The sequence below is a fragment of the Polypterus senegalus genome, chromosome 9 (genome assembly GCF_016835505.1).
Source record: "Polypterus senegalus isolate Bchr_013 chromosome 9, ASM1683550v1, whole genome shotgun sequence".
NCBI classification, from domain to species: domain Eukaryota; kingdom Metazoa; phylum Chordata; class Cladistia; order Polypteriformes; family Polypteridae; genus Polypterus; species Polypterus senegalus.
The window spans coordinates 87,838,170-87,851,523 of record NC_053162.1 but is presented as its reverse complement, the minus strand read 5'-3'; the positions used below and the strand labels follow the sequence as shown (position 1 = coordinate 87,851,523).

Below are 13,354 nucleotides of genomic sequence, written 5' to 3'. Positions count from 1 at the left end.
CCACTTTTATTCCCTTACGGGGATAGAGGATGGGTAAAGGACACTCCACTACAAGGTCATGGGAAACGTAAACACATAAATAACTCACTTACAATACTATTCATATAGAGTTGAAACTCGAGATGATTTTCATCCAATACTAGCGCCGGAAAGCTCTTTCAGCCATATTCCGTAGATGCGTACGTAAAAATCGAAGGAAATAGACTGCAGTACCATAGACAAAATCAGACACAATTACGAAGTGACCTATACTCTGGTCTAATGGACCACCTTAACAACCTCACAGCGAACGAGGGCGTAAAGCCTGGTACTATATGCATACTGCCATCGACTTTTCAAGGAAGCTCCAGAGCTCAACAACAAAATTTCCAGGATGCCATGGCTATGGTGCGGAAGTTTGGGAAACCAGATATCTTCCTGACGTTCACGTGCAATTCTCGATGGACAGAGATACAGCGTAATCTCAAGAATGGCGAACAGGCACATTATCGGCCAGACCTAGTAGCCAGAGTATTTCAGCTAAAATTGAAAGAGTTAATGTGAGACTTATTGGTAAACAAAGTACTTGGATGTGCAGTAGCCTATGTACAGTATATGTCATTGAATTTCAGAAACGTGGTTTACCACATTGTCATTTACTCCTCATCCTTGCTAATGACGACAAGCCAAAAACCGCTGATGTCATAGATAACATCGTTTGTGCTGAAATACCTGACCCACATTCCAATCCCAGGTTATACCAAATAATAAAAAACAACATGGTCCATGGCACATGTGGGATAGACTTTAATATGGAAAATCCATGCATGAATGAGAAGCATAAATGCACTAAAGGATACCCAAAGGATTTCTCAGTTGCAACTCATGACAATGTCAGTGGATATCCAATTTACCGATGACGTCAAGATGGCACAAATATGAATGTTGGTAATTACCAAATAGACAACCGATGGATTGTTCCGTATAATAAGTACTTATTATTGAAATACAATGCACATATTAATGTTGAAATATGCTCCACTATAAAGAGTGTAAAGTACCTCTTCAAATATGTGTACAAGGGCCATGATCGTGCTACAATAACGCGTTTAAGAACACAACAAATGATTATTGTTCGGACGAACCATCGATGTTCATTGACAGCAGGTATATTAGTGCTCCAGAAGCGATATGGCGAATCAGAGAACACAAAATGCACGACCAATCGCATTCAATCATTTGTCTCGTAGTTCAGCTACCTAATCAGCAATGTATGGCATTCGAAGAAGGAAAGGAAATGGATGCATGTGCTAGAGCAAGTTCCAGAAATACAACACTAACAGCGTGGTTTCAGTTAAACAAAACTATTCCTGCTGGACGTGATTACCTTTACCAAGACATACCAAGTCATTATGTATTTAACTCCAAATCGACAACGTGGACTCCAAGACAAAAAGGTCATGCAACTATCATCAGCCGAATGTACGCTGTCAGCCCTTCCGATACAAAAAGGTATTGCCTTAGACTCCTTCTACTCCATGTACGAGGGGCAGAATCATTTGACGCCATTAGATCCATTAACGGTGTTCTCTGTAGCACCTTCAAAGAAGCAGTGCAAAAGTGCAACCTCCTTCGAGATGACACGGAGTGGCAACGATGTTTGCAAGAGGCGACTCTTTTGCAAATGCCACACCAATTGAGACAATAATTTGCCATCATTTGTGCATTATGCAACCCACGGACCCACCAAAACTGTGGGATTTGCACAAGGAAGCAATGATTGAAGATTTCATGCGAAGTTATGACCAGGAAGACAGTGAAAATAGAGCAATTAATCAAATTGAACAAGTGCTACGATTACACAATAAAAGTTGCGTAGACATGGGACCTCCACAACCCTCAGCAGTTCAACAGCAAGTTACATTCAATCTAGAAGAAGAAATGTGTATAGGTAATGACCTGTACAACCAGTTAAATGAACAACGCGATGCCTTTCATCACATTAAGTTCGCAGTTGACAATGTAGAAGCCACTCAGCGATGTTTCTTCTTAGATGGACCTGGAGGAAGTGGAAAATCCTTTACATATAACGCCCTAATTCACACGTTCCGCGCCAAAGGTGTCAAATACAAATCTGTCGCATTGACTGGAATAGCAGCTGAACTATTACCTGATGGTAGAACTGTTCACTCCACATTTGGAGATCCATTGAAGCTCCCGGAAGATTCCACATCAAGTGTTACAGCCACTTCTTATAAAGGAAAAGAGCTGATAGATACCCAAGTCATAATATGCACCATGGCTTCTATGCATCTCCACTATTTAGTTGATAGGTTGTTGCGAGACCTCATGAACAACACAGACTTTCCCTTTGGCGGCAAAGTCATGGTATTAGGTGGCCACTTCTACCAAACACTACCCGTTGTCAAACGAGGTGACAGGACTTCTATCGTAAGTGTGTGTCTGAAAACAAGCCCACTATGGAAGCATTTCAAAACATTACAGCTACACACAAACATGCGTGCAGATGTTTCTCAGGAAGAATTCGCAAATTGGATACTCCAGCTTGGCCATGGGTCCCTACTAAATACAGACAATCTTGATGATGACGTTGTTCACATCCCTGCTGAATGTATTGTTGACGGAGATCTCATTGATGCAATCTTTGGTACAAGCATTCATCTTCACCAAGTCGAAGCTATAAGCCGAAGAACAATACTTGCGCCTAAAAATAAGGAAACTATGATTTTGAATGATCTTATTATTCAGAGATTAGAAGGTGTTCAGAAAATCTCAGTGTTGATGAGATTAAGGTTACACACGATGGGGATGACATAAACTATCCTGTAGAATTCCTACACTCATTATGTCGTTCAGGTTTACCACCACATTCACTAAGTCTGAAGGTAGGTTCACCAGTGATGCTACTACGAAACCTAGATACGAAACAAGGCTTATGCAATGGCACTAGACTCATTATAAACAAAATGCATAACCACTTACTTGAAGCAAACATAATCACTGGTAAACACTCTGGTAAACACGTCTTCATCCCAAGGATAGGTCTCGATACTATGGATGACTCTTTTGACATGCACAGAAGGCAATTCCCACTCCGATTGGCATACGCTATTACAATAAATAAAGCGCAGGGTCAAACACTACATCTTGTAGGTATATTCCTACAGGAGCCTGTCTTCACACATGGCCAGCTCTATGTCGCCTTCTCCAGAGGAAAAGGGTTTCCAAAAGTGAAAGTAAAAATATTGCCTTCCAAAAGTCAAGGGAAATTACTACAAGATACTAATAAATACTTTACACAGAACGTTGTTTACCAAGAAGTACTCGACTCTGTCCACTCGAATGCCACGGGATTTTGTGACTCCACAGACATTACTATGTGCAATGAAGGTGATGGACACGATGACACAGTGCTGCATGTCACTGACGAAGTTAATGAAGACCACTCAAATGACCTACATCGCTTTGCTCTTCAGAATGAACTACCACTACAGTTCATAACAAAAAAAAAAAATTAATTATAAATAACATGTGCACTTGAGTATTTCGAGCCCCGAATCTGAGTCGGATGGTTCCCCTGGTCACTAATTCGTGTGTTTCACTATGCTCACTATGCCTTTCCGTCTTCAACTACCCATGTGCACTTGTACGGAGGAGGCCTTACGGAATAATGCCAAAACGAAACGCAACTAAACCTGCTGCTGCGAGAGAGGACAGCGTAATCACGAAGCAAAGAGGCAAAGGCATGACAGTCGCTCCCAAGAAACGGACACTCAGCATTCACACAGATTAGCTCAACGAAGCGTCTCTGCCGCACAACGAAAGGCAACTGAAACCCCTACAGAGAGAGAGGACACATTACGCCGTGATCGCCAAAGAAAGAGGCAAAAGCATGCCAATGAGACACCCAACGACAGGTCCTAATGATTGCAAAACAACCGTAATTTACAGAAACTCCGAGTGACCGCTCTCGAACTGACACTCACCACTCACAGACATCACCGCAACAACGCGTCTCCACGGTACATCGTTCAGGGATTGCACTTCGTCCATTTCAGGAAGATCATGTGCCGAAACACTTCTGTGGCGAAATGACTGAACAATGTCAATTTTGTGGTTCGAAAAATTTCTGTGATGAGAAACCGAAAGATGGCAGATTTAATTCATGTTGTCACAAAGGGAAGGTAGTGTTACCGGCTGTGTGTACACACCCTCTCATACAACGTTTACTTTCTAATACACATCAGCATTCCCAAAACTTTAAAGATCACATACGTTCCCATAATAGCGCCTTAGCCTTTGCCTGGATGGGGGCACAAGTTGACAAGGTACCTGGACGGGGACCATATTGCTATAAAATACATGGTCAAGTATTGATGTCAAGTTTACACCCAGCAAATGGTCAGCAACGAAAATTTGCCCAAATTTATATACTTGATTTGGACGCCGCATTGCGCCAATGAATGGGTATGTTGGAAAACTTTGGCTGTCTTCCTTTCCTAATGAATGATTTGGCCTCATTGCTACATGAAATCAATCCGTATGTAGCAGCGTACAGAATGATGCGAGATTTCGAAAGCGAAGAAACTCAGTCAGCTGCAGTTGCCAGGAGATTTCCTCAGGACGTTCGCATGTGGATTCATCAAGATAAAAGAACTGATAAACACCGATATAATGCACCTACAGCAAACAAAGTAGCGATTGTCTTCAAGACCCGTGATGGTGAACCACCATTCGAACGAGACATATGTGTTCATCCGAAAGCCAGACACATGCATAACATTTCTATCCTCAGTCAACATGCTGATCCAATGACATACCCACTTTTATTCCCTTACGGGGATAGAGGATGGGTAAAGGACACTCCACTACAAGGTCATGGGAAACGTAAACACATAAATAACTCACTTACAATACTATTCATATAGAGTTGAAACTCGAGATGATTTTCATCCAATACTAAGCGCCGGGAAAGCTCTTTCAGCCATATTCCGTAGATGCGTACGTAAAAATCGAAGGAAATAGACTGCAGTACCATAGACAAAATCAGACACAATTACGAAGTGACCTATACTCTGGTCTAATGGACCACCTTAACAACCTCACAGCGAACGAGGGCGTAAAGCCTGGTACTATATGCATACTGCCATCGACTTTTCAAGGAAGCTCCAGAGCTCAACAACAAAATTTCCAGGATGCCATGGCTATGGTGCGGAAGTTTGGGAAACCAGATATCTTCCTGACGTTCACGTGCAATTCTCGATGGACAGAGATACAGCGTAATCTCAAGAATGGCGAACAGGCACATTATCGGCCAGACCTAGTAGCCAGAGTATTTCAGCTAAAATTGAAAGAGTTAATGTGAGACTTATTGGTAAACAAAGTACTTGGATGTGCAGTAGCCTATGTACAGTATATGTCATTGAATTTCAGAAACGTGGTTTACCACATTGTCATTTACTCCTCATCCTTGCTAATGACGACAAGCCAAAAACCGCTGATGTCATAGATAACATCGTTTGTGCTGAAATACCTGACCCACATTCCAATCCCAGGTTATACCAAATAATAAAAAACAACATGGTCCATGGCACATGTGGGATAGACTTTAATATGGAAAATCCATGCATGAATGAGAAGCATAAATGCACTAAAGGATACCCAAAGGATTTCTCAGTTGCAACTCGCGACAATGTCAGTGGATATCCAATTTACCGATGACGTCAAGATGGCACAAATATGAATGTTGGTAATTACCAAATAGACAACCGATGGATTGTTCCGTATAATAAGTACTTATTATTGAAATACAATGCACATATTAATGTTGAAATATGCTCCACTATAAAGAGTGTAAAGTACCTCTTCAAATATGTGTACAAGGGCCATGATCGTGCTACAATAACGTTTAAGAACACAACAAATGATTATTGTTCGGACGAACCATCGATGTTCATTGACAGCAGGTATATTAGTGCTCCAGAAGCGATATGGCGAATCAGAGAACACAAAATGCACGACCAATCGCATTCAATCATTTGTCTCGTAGTTCAGCTACCTAATCAGCAATGTATGGCATTCGAAGAAGGAAAGGAAATGGATGCATGTGCTAGAGCAAGTTCCAGAAATACAACACTAACAGCGTGGTTTCAGTTAAACAAAACTATTCCTGCTGGACGTGATTACCTTTACCAAGACATACCAAGTCATTATGTATTTAACTCCAAATCGACAACGTGGACTCCAAGACAAAAAGGTCATGCAACTATCATCAGCCGAATGTACGCTGTCAGCCCTTCCGATACAAAAAGGTATTGCCTTAGACTCCTTCTACTCCATGTACGAGGGGCAGAATCATTTGACGCCATTAGATCCATTAACGGTGTTCTCTGTAGCACCTTCAAAGAAGCAGTGCAAAAGTGCAACCTCCTTCGAGATGACACGGAGTGGCAACGATGTTTGCAAGAGGCGACTCTTTTGCAAATGCCACACCAATTGAGACAATAATTTGCCATCATTTGTGCATTATGCAACCCGACGGACCCACCAAAACTGTGGGATTTGCACAAGGAAGCAATGATTGAAGATTTCATGCGAAGTTATGACCAGGAAGACAGTGAAAATAGAGCAATTAATCAAATTGAACAAGTGCTACGATTACACAATAAAAGTTGCGTAGACATGGGACCTCCACAACCCTCAGCAGTTCAACAGCAAGTTACATTCAATCTAGAAGAAGAAATGTGTATAGGTAATGACCTGTACAACCAGTTAAATGAACAACGCGATGCCTTTCATCACATTAAGTTCGCAGTTGACAATGTAGAAGCCACTCAGCGATGTTTCTTCTTAGATGGACCTGGAGGAAGTGGAAAATCCTTTACATATAACGCCCTAATTCACACGTTCCGCGCCAAAGGTGTCAAATACAAATCTGTCGCATTGACTGGAATAGCAGCTGAACTATTACCTGATGGTAGAACTGTTCACTCCACATTTGGAGATCCATTGAAGCTCCCGGAAGATTCCACATCAAGTGTTACAGCCACTTCTTATAAAGGAAAAGAGCTGATAGATACCCAAGTCATAATATGCACCATGGCTTCTATGCATCTCCACTATTTAGTTGATAGGTTGTTGCGAGACCTCATGAACAACACAGACTTTCCCTTTGGCGGCAAAGTCATGGTATTAGGTGGCCACTTCTACCAAACACTACCCGTTGTCAAACGAGGTGACAGGACTTCTATCGTAAGTGTGTGTCTGAAAACAAGCCCACTATGGAAGCATTTCAAAACATTACAGCTACACACAAACATGCGTGCAGATGTTTCTCAGGAAGAATTCGCAAATTGGATACTCCAGCTTGGCCATGGGTCCCTACTAAATACAGACAATCTTGATGATGACGTTGTTCACATCCCTGCTGAATGTATTGTTGACGGAGATCTCATTGATGCAATCTTTGGTACAAGCATTCATCTTCACCAAGTCGAAGCTATAAGCCGAAGAACAATACTTGCCTAAAAATAAGGAAACTATGATTTTGAATGATCTTATTATTCAGAGATTAGAAGGTGTTCAGAAAATCTCAGTGTTGATGAGATTAAGGTTACACACGATGGGGATGACATAAACTATCCTGTAGAATTCCTACACTCATTATGTCGTTCAGGTTTACCACCACATTCACTAAGTCTGAAGGTAGGTTCACCAGTGATGCTACTACGAAACCTAGATACGAAACAAGGCTTATGCAATGGCACTAGACTCATTATAAACAAAATGCATAACCACTTACTTGAAGCAAACATAATCACTGGTAAACACTCTGGTAAACACGTCTTCATCCCAAGGATAGGTCTCGATACTATGGATGACTCTTTTGACATGCACAGAAGGCAATTCCCACTCCGATTGGCATACGCTATTACAATAAATAAAGCGCAGGGTCAAACACTACATCTTGTAGGTATATTCCTACAGGAGCCTGTCTTCACACATGGCCAGCTCTATGTCGCCTTCTCCAGAGGAAAAGGGTTTCCAAAAGTGAAAGTAAAAATATTGCCTTCCAAAAGTCAAGGGAAATTACTACAAGATACTAATAAATACTTTACACAGAACGTTGTTTACCAAGAAGTACTCGACTCTGTCCACTCGAATGCCACGGGATTTTGTGACTCCACAGACATTACTATGTGCAATGAAGGTGATGGACACGATGACACAGTGCTGCATGTCACTGACGAAGTTAATGAAGACCACTCAAATGACCTACATCGCTTTGCTCTTCAGAATGAACTACCACTACATGCCCCCTCAACAAGCACAGGACGTTCTCAACGGTATCATCCTCCTCTTCCTTACAACCTTTTACACAACGTATACGATTCTCATTAGTCTGCGTCCCACACTTCGTGAATCATGGGTTTTGTTTTGAAATTTTGTTTCCCATGCAAAAATCAAATGTGGTGCGATGAAGGACCCAGTTCACGACTGGCAGCCGCTTTTAAAAGGAGTCCTTCAACTGTGGTCATCCAACGCGCAGCGTAGCGCGCGCCAAGTTGCTAGTTGGACAATAATTAATAATAATTAACTAATAAAAATAGTGCACACTTAATTTTCCCCACCACCAAATTTCCCCGTCCTGCCCCACCTAGTGAAAACACTGCTTATGAAGCATTTGTTTAAGTGTCTGATTAAACTTCTCTACCAATCCATCTGTCTGAAGATGATAGACTGAGGTTTTTAGATGCTTTATTCAGGGTAACTTAACAATGTCCCTGAACGTCTCTAAAGTAAAAGGAGTTTCCTGGTTGGTTTGGACTTGTTTAGGGATTCTTACTCACGCAAAGACCCCTACTAGTTCCCGTGTGATAATTTGTGAAGTTGCTGTACGTAAGGGAATGGCCTCCGGATACCAAGTAGCGTAGTCTACAATGACCAAAATGTATTTATGGCTTTTGGCTGAGGGTTCTAAAGGGTCCAATGAGATCAATACCAATTTGCTCAAATGGGACATCAATCAAGGGGAGTGGAACTAAAGGACCACGGTCCTATCTGGGAATCTGACATAACTGACACTCCAGACAGGAAGTGCAGAAATGACCTTAATAAAATCGAAGTTTAATCCTCTTTAAGAGTTTTTTTGGCAACTAGATGGGCACCTAGGAGGTGGGTGTGAACTAGTTCACATACCTGCCGCCAGTAGGTTGATGGTACTAGCAACAGTGACCTCACCTCACCCTCATGCTCTGCTACCCGATTCAAGAGATCATTATTCTGTTTGAAATGCGATCTGAGTTTTCAAAAATGTTCAATATCTCTTCTAGAATTGAAACAGGAGGGAGGTGGGGAAAATTGGGCAGATTTTGTTTAGGAAAGTTTCTAATTTGGAGATGGTGGAAAAACTGTTGATGGGAAACTAAATTTAGAGTGTTATTGGTCTTATTGGTCATAGGATGCAAAGACATTATTTATATTGTCACACACGTTCGTATGGTAGACAGCTAGAGAGACCAATCAAAGGTAATTCCTAACCAGGCCAGGGGGTGGCAGGGTGCACTAATCTTTCCTCTGATGTTCCTGCAGATCAAAAACGGGAAATTCTGCCAAGTCCAAAGACATCACTTCCTGTTCCGGCCCTGAAGATGACACTTCCGGCTCTGGCCCCAAGAACTCACTTCCAGTTCCGGCCCCCAGATGACGTCACATCTGCCAACCTACTTTAAAAGCAAGATAACCTCCTCTTCTATTCAATTATGTTTTAGACTAAAACCTGTCCACAACTTTCCATTTATTTGCCCTTTTTTCTGTGTCAAGGCTGATTATTTTCACATTGGCATAGTCAGCAGGATATAAGCCTCATTTTGGAACCAGAAGCCGAACCCGAAGACAGACTTGTCACACAATAGTGACTTTCAGCCTTTAATGGATCAGGTGGGAAAGTACTGCTCCCGAGTTGTCGAGCTGGTGGGTGCTTCGACCCAGGGGACTACCCTAAACCACTGAGCCTTTGGTCAAGAGGCCTACGGGCGAGAGTCAGGCTCAAAAGGGAACACATGGGAGACTTACTATGGGCTCCAGGTAAAAGGGACTGCTCTACTGAATCCCACAAAGGAAAAAACCTTGGCTAAAGGTGGGAATGCTCCTGGTCAGCAGGTGAGGAAACTCCTCCAATGGAAGTTTAACTCTCAATTGCCACCTGCTCCACAGGCCTACCGTCTATGGACCAAAGTTGGAAAAAGGATACAGCCAGAACAAAATAACACCTGACAAATTGTGGAACAAATTGCCTGTGCCTTACTGCTCGGAGCCCTCCCAGACAATCTCAGCCTGCCGGCCTGGGGACAACCAATTAAAAACTTGCTCTCTCTAATAGAGGAAAATCAGTGCAGAGACCTACTTGGGTTAACCAGAACGGGACCTGTGTGAACCCTGATGGGTCTGCAAATGTGAAACTGTGAAAGCAAACACTGGGGACTTCTGATGCACATTGTCAGTTTCGATGAGAAAGGGGTCTGCGGGGTGACATAGAGGGAGGGTTGGTGTGCTTTAGCTAATCGCTGGCCTTTCTTCATACAGGAGTGGTAGTTCTGAATGGATTTAAAGTGCCAACCTTGTTTGATTCCGGCAGTAACATTTCCATTGTTGCTCGCCATTTGGTATTACCGCAACAGTGGCTAAAAATCAAGACCAGTCTAACCTGAGCCCGTCAAGACCATCATTATAGATCCGCCTCTTGTTATGTCAGCTATGAGGGGGCGGTAAAAAAGCTGATGGTAGCGGCAAATGAAAACCCTCCGTTCCTGGTAATACTGGGTAGGGACTGGTCTGATGGTCTCTGGTCAAACCATCACCACTACTAAATGAACACTGGGCCTTGTAATGAATGCTGAAACTGCATCTTCAGTTGCCTCCACACTGTGTTCACAGCCAGAGGAGAGACGGAGTTCAGCCTCTAGTGATAATGTGGAAACTCCTGGGATGCTGCACAGTGATATGTCATCTTCAGCCGGTTTAATTACCCAGGCAGAAACCACACCCCTTGAGGTTGCCGCCGATCCTCTTACACAGCTGCACTTTTAACTTAAGCAGACTCCAGCCTCTTTTAAAAGGGAGCAGTGGAATGATGACTCCCTTAAATTTGTGAAAAATGCAGTTGTCTTAGTAGATATTCATTGCACTCAACATCCCATGCTACTTTGTGTTAAATCATGACCTTCTTTATCAGGTCGCTGAGCACAAGAGGGAGGTACGGTCCCTGTTGTTAGTTCCACTAACTTACCGGCAACAAGTCTGTGAACTGGCACATACCCACCACTTGGGAACCCACGTGGGCCCCAAAAAAACACTTGAGTGTATTAAGTTCAGATGTTTTTGGTTGGGAAAAAATGAGGAGGTCCACCGGTTTTGTATGTCCTGTCTGGAATGTCAATTGTGACAGATTCCTAGGAAGGACCGAGCTCCTCTAGTTCTCTTATCCCTTACTGATATTCCCCTTTGAATGCGTCGGGGATGACCTGGTTGGGACCCTTAGAGCCCTTGGCCCGGGGACATAAGTTTATAATGGTCCTGGTTGATTATACGACCTGATATCCTGAAGCTGTTCGGTTGCGCTCAGTGACAACTGAAGCTATCGCACGGGAGTTAGTAGGGGTCTTCTCGCGAGTCGGCATCCCTAAAGAAATCCTTACAGATCAAGGGACGCCTTTTACATCGGAGAGGTTTAGGGAAACTGCCAAGTTACTGAAGATAAAGCACTTAAAGACATCAGTGTATCATCCTTAAAACAATGGTTTAGTGGAGAGTTTTACTTAAAGCAGGCCCTTATGCCAGCTCCAGTTATGAAAGCCCTTAACTTTTCTTTACCTTTCATTCTCCAGATGGATACTTTGGACACAGGTCTTGGAGCCAAGACGTTGATGGTGTTGAACACCCCGTCATGTTCCTGAGCCAGAAACTGCTGGACTGGGAGACCAGGTATGCAGCCGTGGAGCTGGAGGCCTTGGGAATCAAATGGTGATTGTTCAGCTTAGGTGCTACCTTCTAGGCTATGAGTTCACGCTGGTAATGGACCATGCACCTTTACAGTGGATGGCCTTACACAAGGATTCAAACCCGTAAGTCACGAGGTGGGTTTTGGACCTACAGCCATATAAGTTTTCAGTTGTTTATCGGCGAGGGGTCCTGCAAGCCAATGCTGATGTCCTTTCTCGGAGTCATGACCTCTTGGCCAGGTATGCCCGACCAGATGTGTCTGGGCTGGGGGCTTTCATGTCACAAGCGTGTGCATGGGAAACAGCTAGAGGGACCAATCAAAGGTAATTCCATGGAAAGCCAGGGGGTGGAGGGGTGCACTAATCTTTCCTCTGATATTCCTGAAGATCATATATAGGAAATTTTGCCTGAGTCCGATGATGTCACTTCTGGTTCTAGCCCCAAAAACTTGTTTCCGGTTCCTGCTTGCAGATGACATCACTTCCACCAACCTACTTTTCAAGCAAGACAACCTTCCCTTGTATTCAGTTCTCTTTTGGACTCAAACCTGTTCACAACTTTGCATTTACTTGCCCTTTTTGCATTCAGGGATTAAGTATACGGGTGGCTGCCCCCAAACCTTTTCTGTGTGTCAAGGCTGATTATTTTCACAATCACTCTCTAAATGATTTAATTCCATGCGTTTTCCAAACATTAAAAACTGTAAGTTTGAGAGGGTGGAAAAAGGTGCTTGTCATGTAGAGGTGCCACAGATAAAACATTCTCTTACTTGAAGTGCTTCTTACATTGGTCCCATATTCTGAGTGAATTACGGACAATTGGGTTGTTAATATATTGATGATAACTTGTATTTATTGGTGTACAAAGCAAGGAATATAAAAGAAGTCCTGCAGGATTTAATTTCTTTTGCAGACCAAGCTAGTGTGTGTTCATCTTTTTGTGTCAGTGTCCAGGTTTTTATAGCTTGTATGTTTGCCACCCAGTGATAAAGTTGAAAATTAGGTAGAGCCATGAGGCCTCTGATTTAGGTTGTTGTAGGGTCACCCTTAGGATATGTGGATATTTTGAATTCCAAATAAATGAGGTTATGATTGAATCTAATTTGTTAAAAAATGACTTGTTAATGTATATGAGGATGTTCTGAAATAGAAACGGAAACTTAGGGAGGATATTCATCTTGATAGAGTTAATTCTCCCTGATAAGTAAGATGGAGGGTTGACCATCTATGCACGTCTTGTTTAATTTTGTCCATGCAAACAGCACAATTTTGTTGAAAAATAGCTTTATATTTACTTGTGATGTTTACCCCTAGATATTTACATTGATCTGTAATGATAAAAGGTAAGGTGTCCA

The 13,354-nt window shown here is 42.6% G+C and overlaps 2 pseudogenes; both read left to right on the top strand.

The window, feature by feature from the left end:
• Window positions 1-261: 261 nt before the first annotated feature.
• LOC120534876 lies at window positions 262-2,817 on the top strand (annotated as a pseudogene).
• A 2,266-nt stretch (window positions 2,818-5,083) lies between these two features.
• LOC120534875 lies at window positions 5,084-8,400 on the top strand (annotated as a pseudogene).
• Window positions 8,401-13,354: the final 4,954 nt, after the last annotated feature.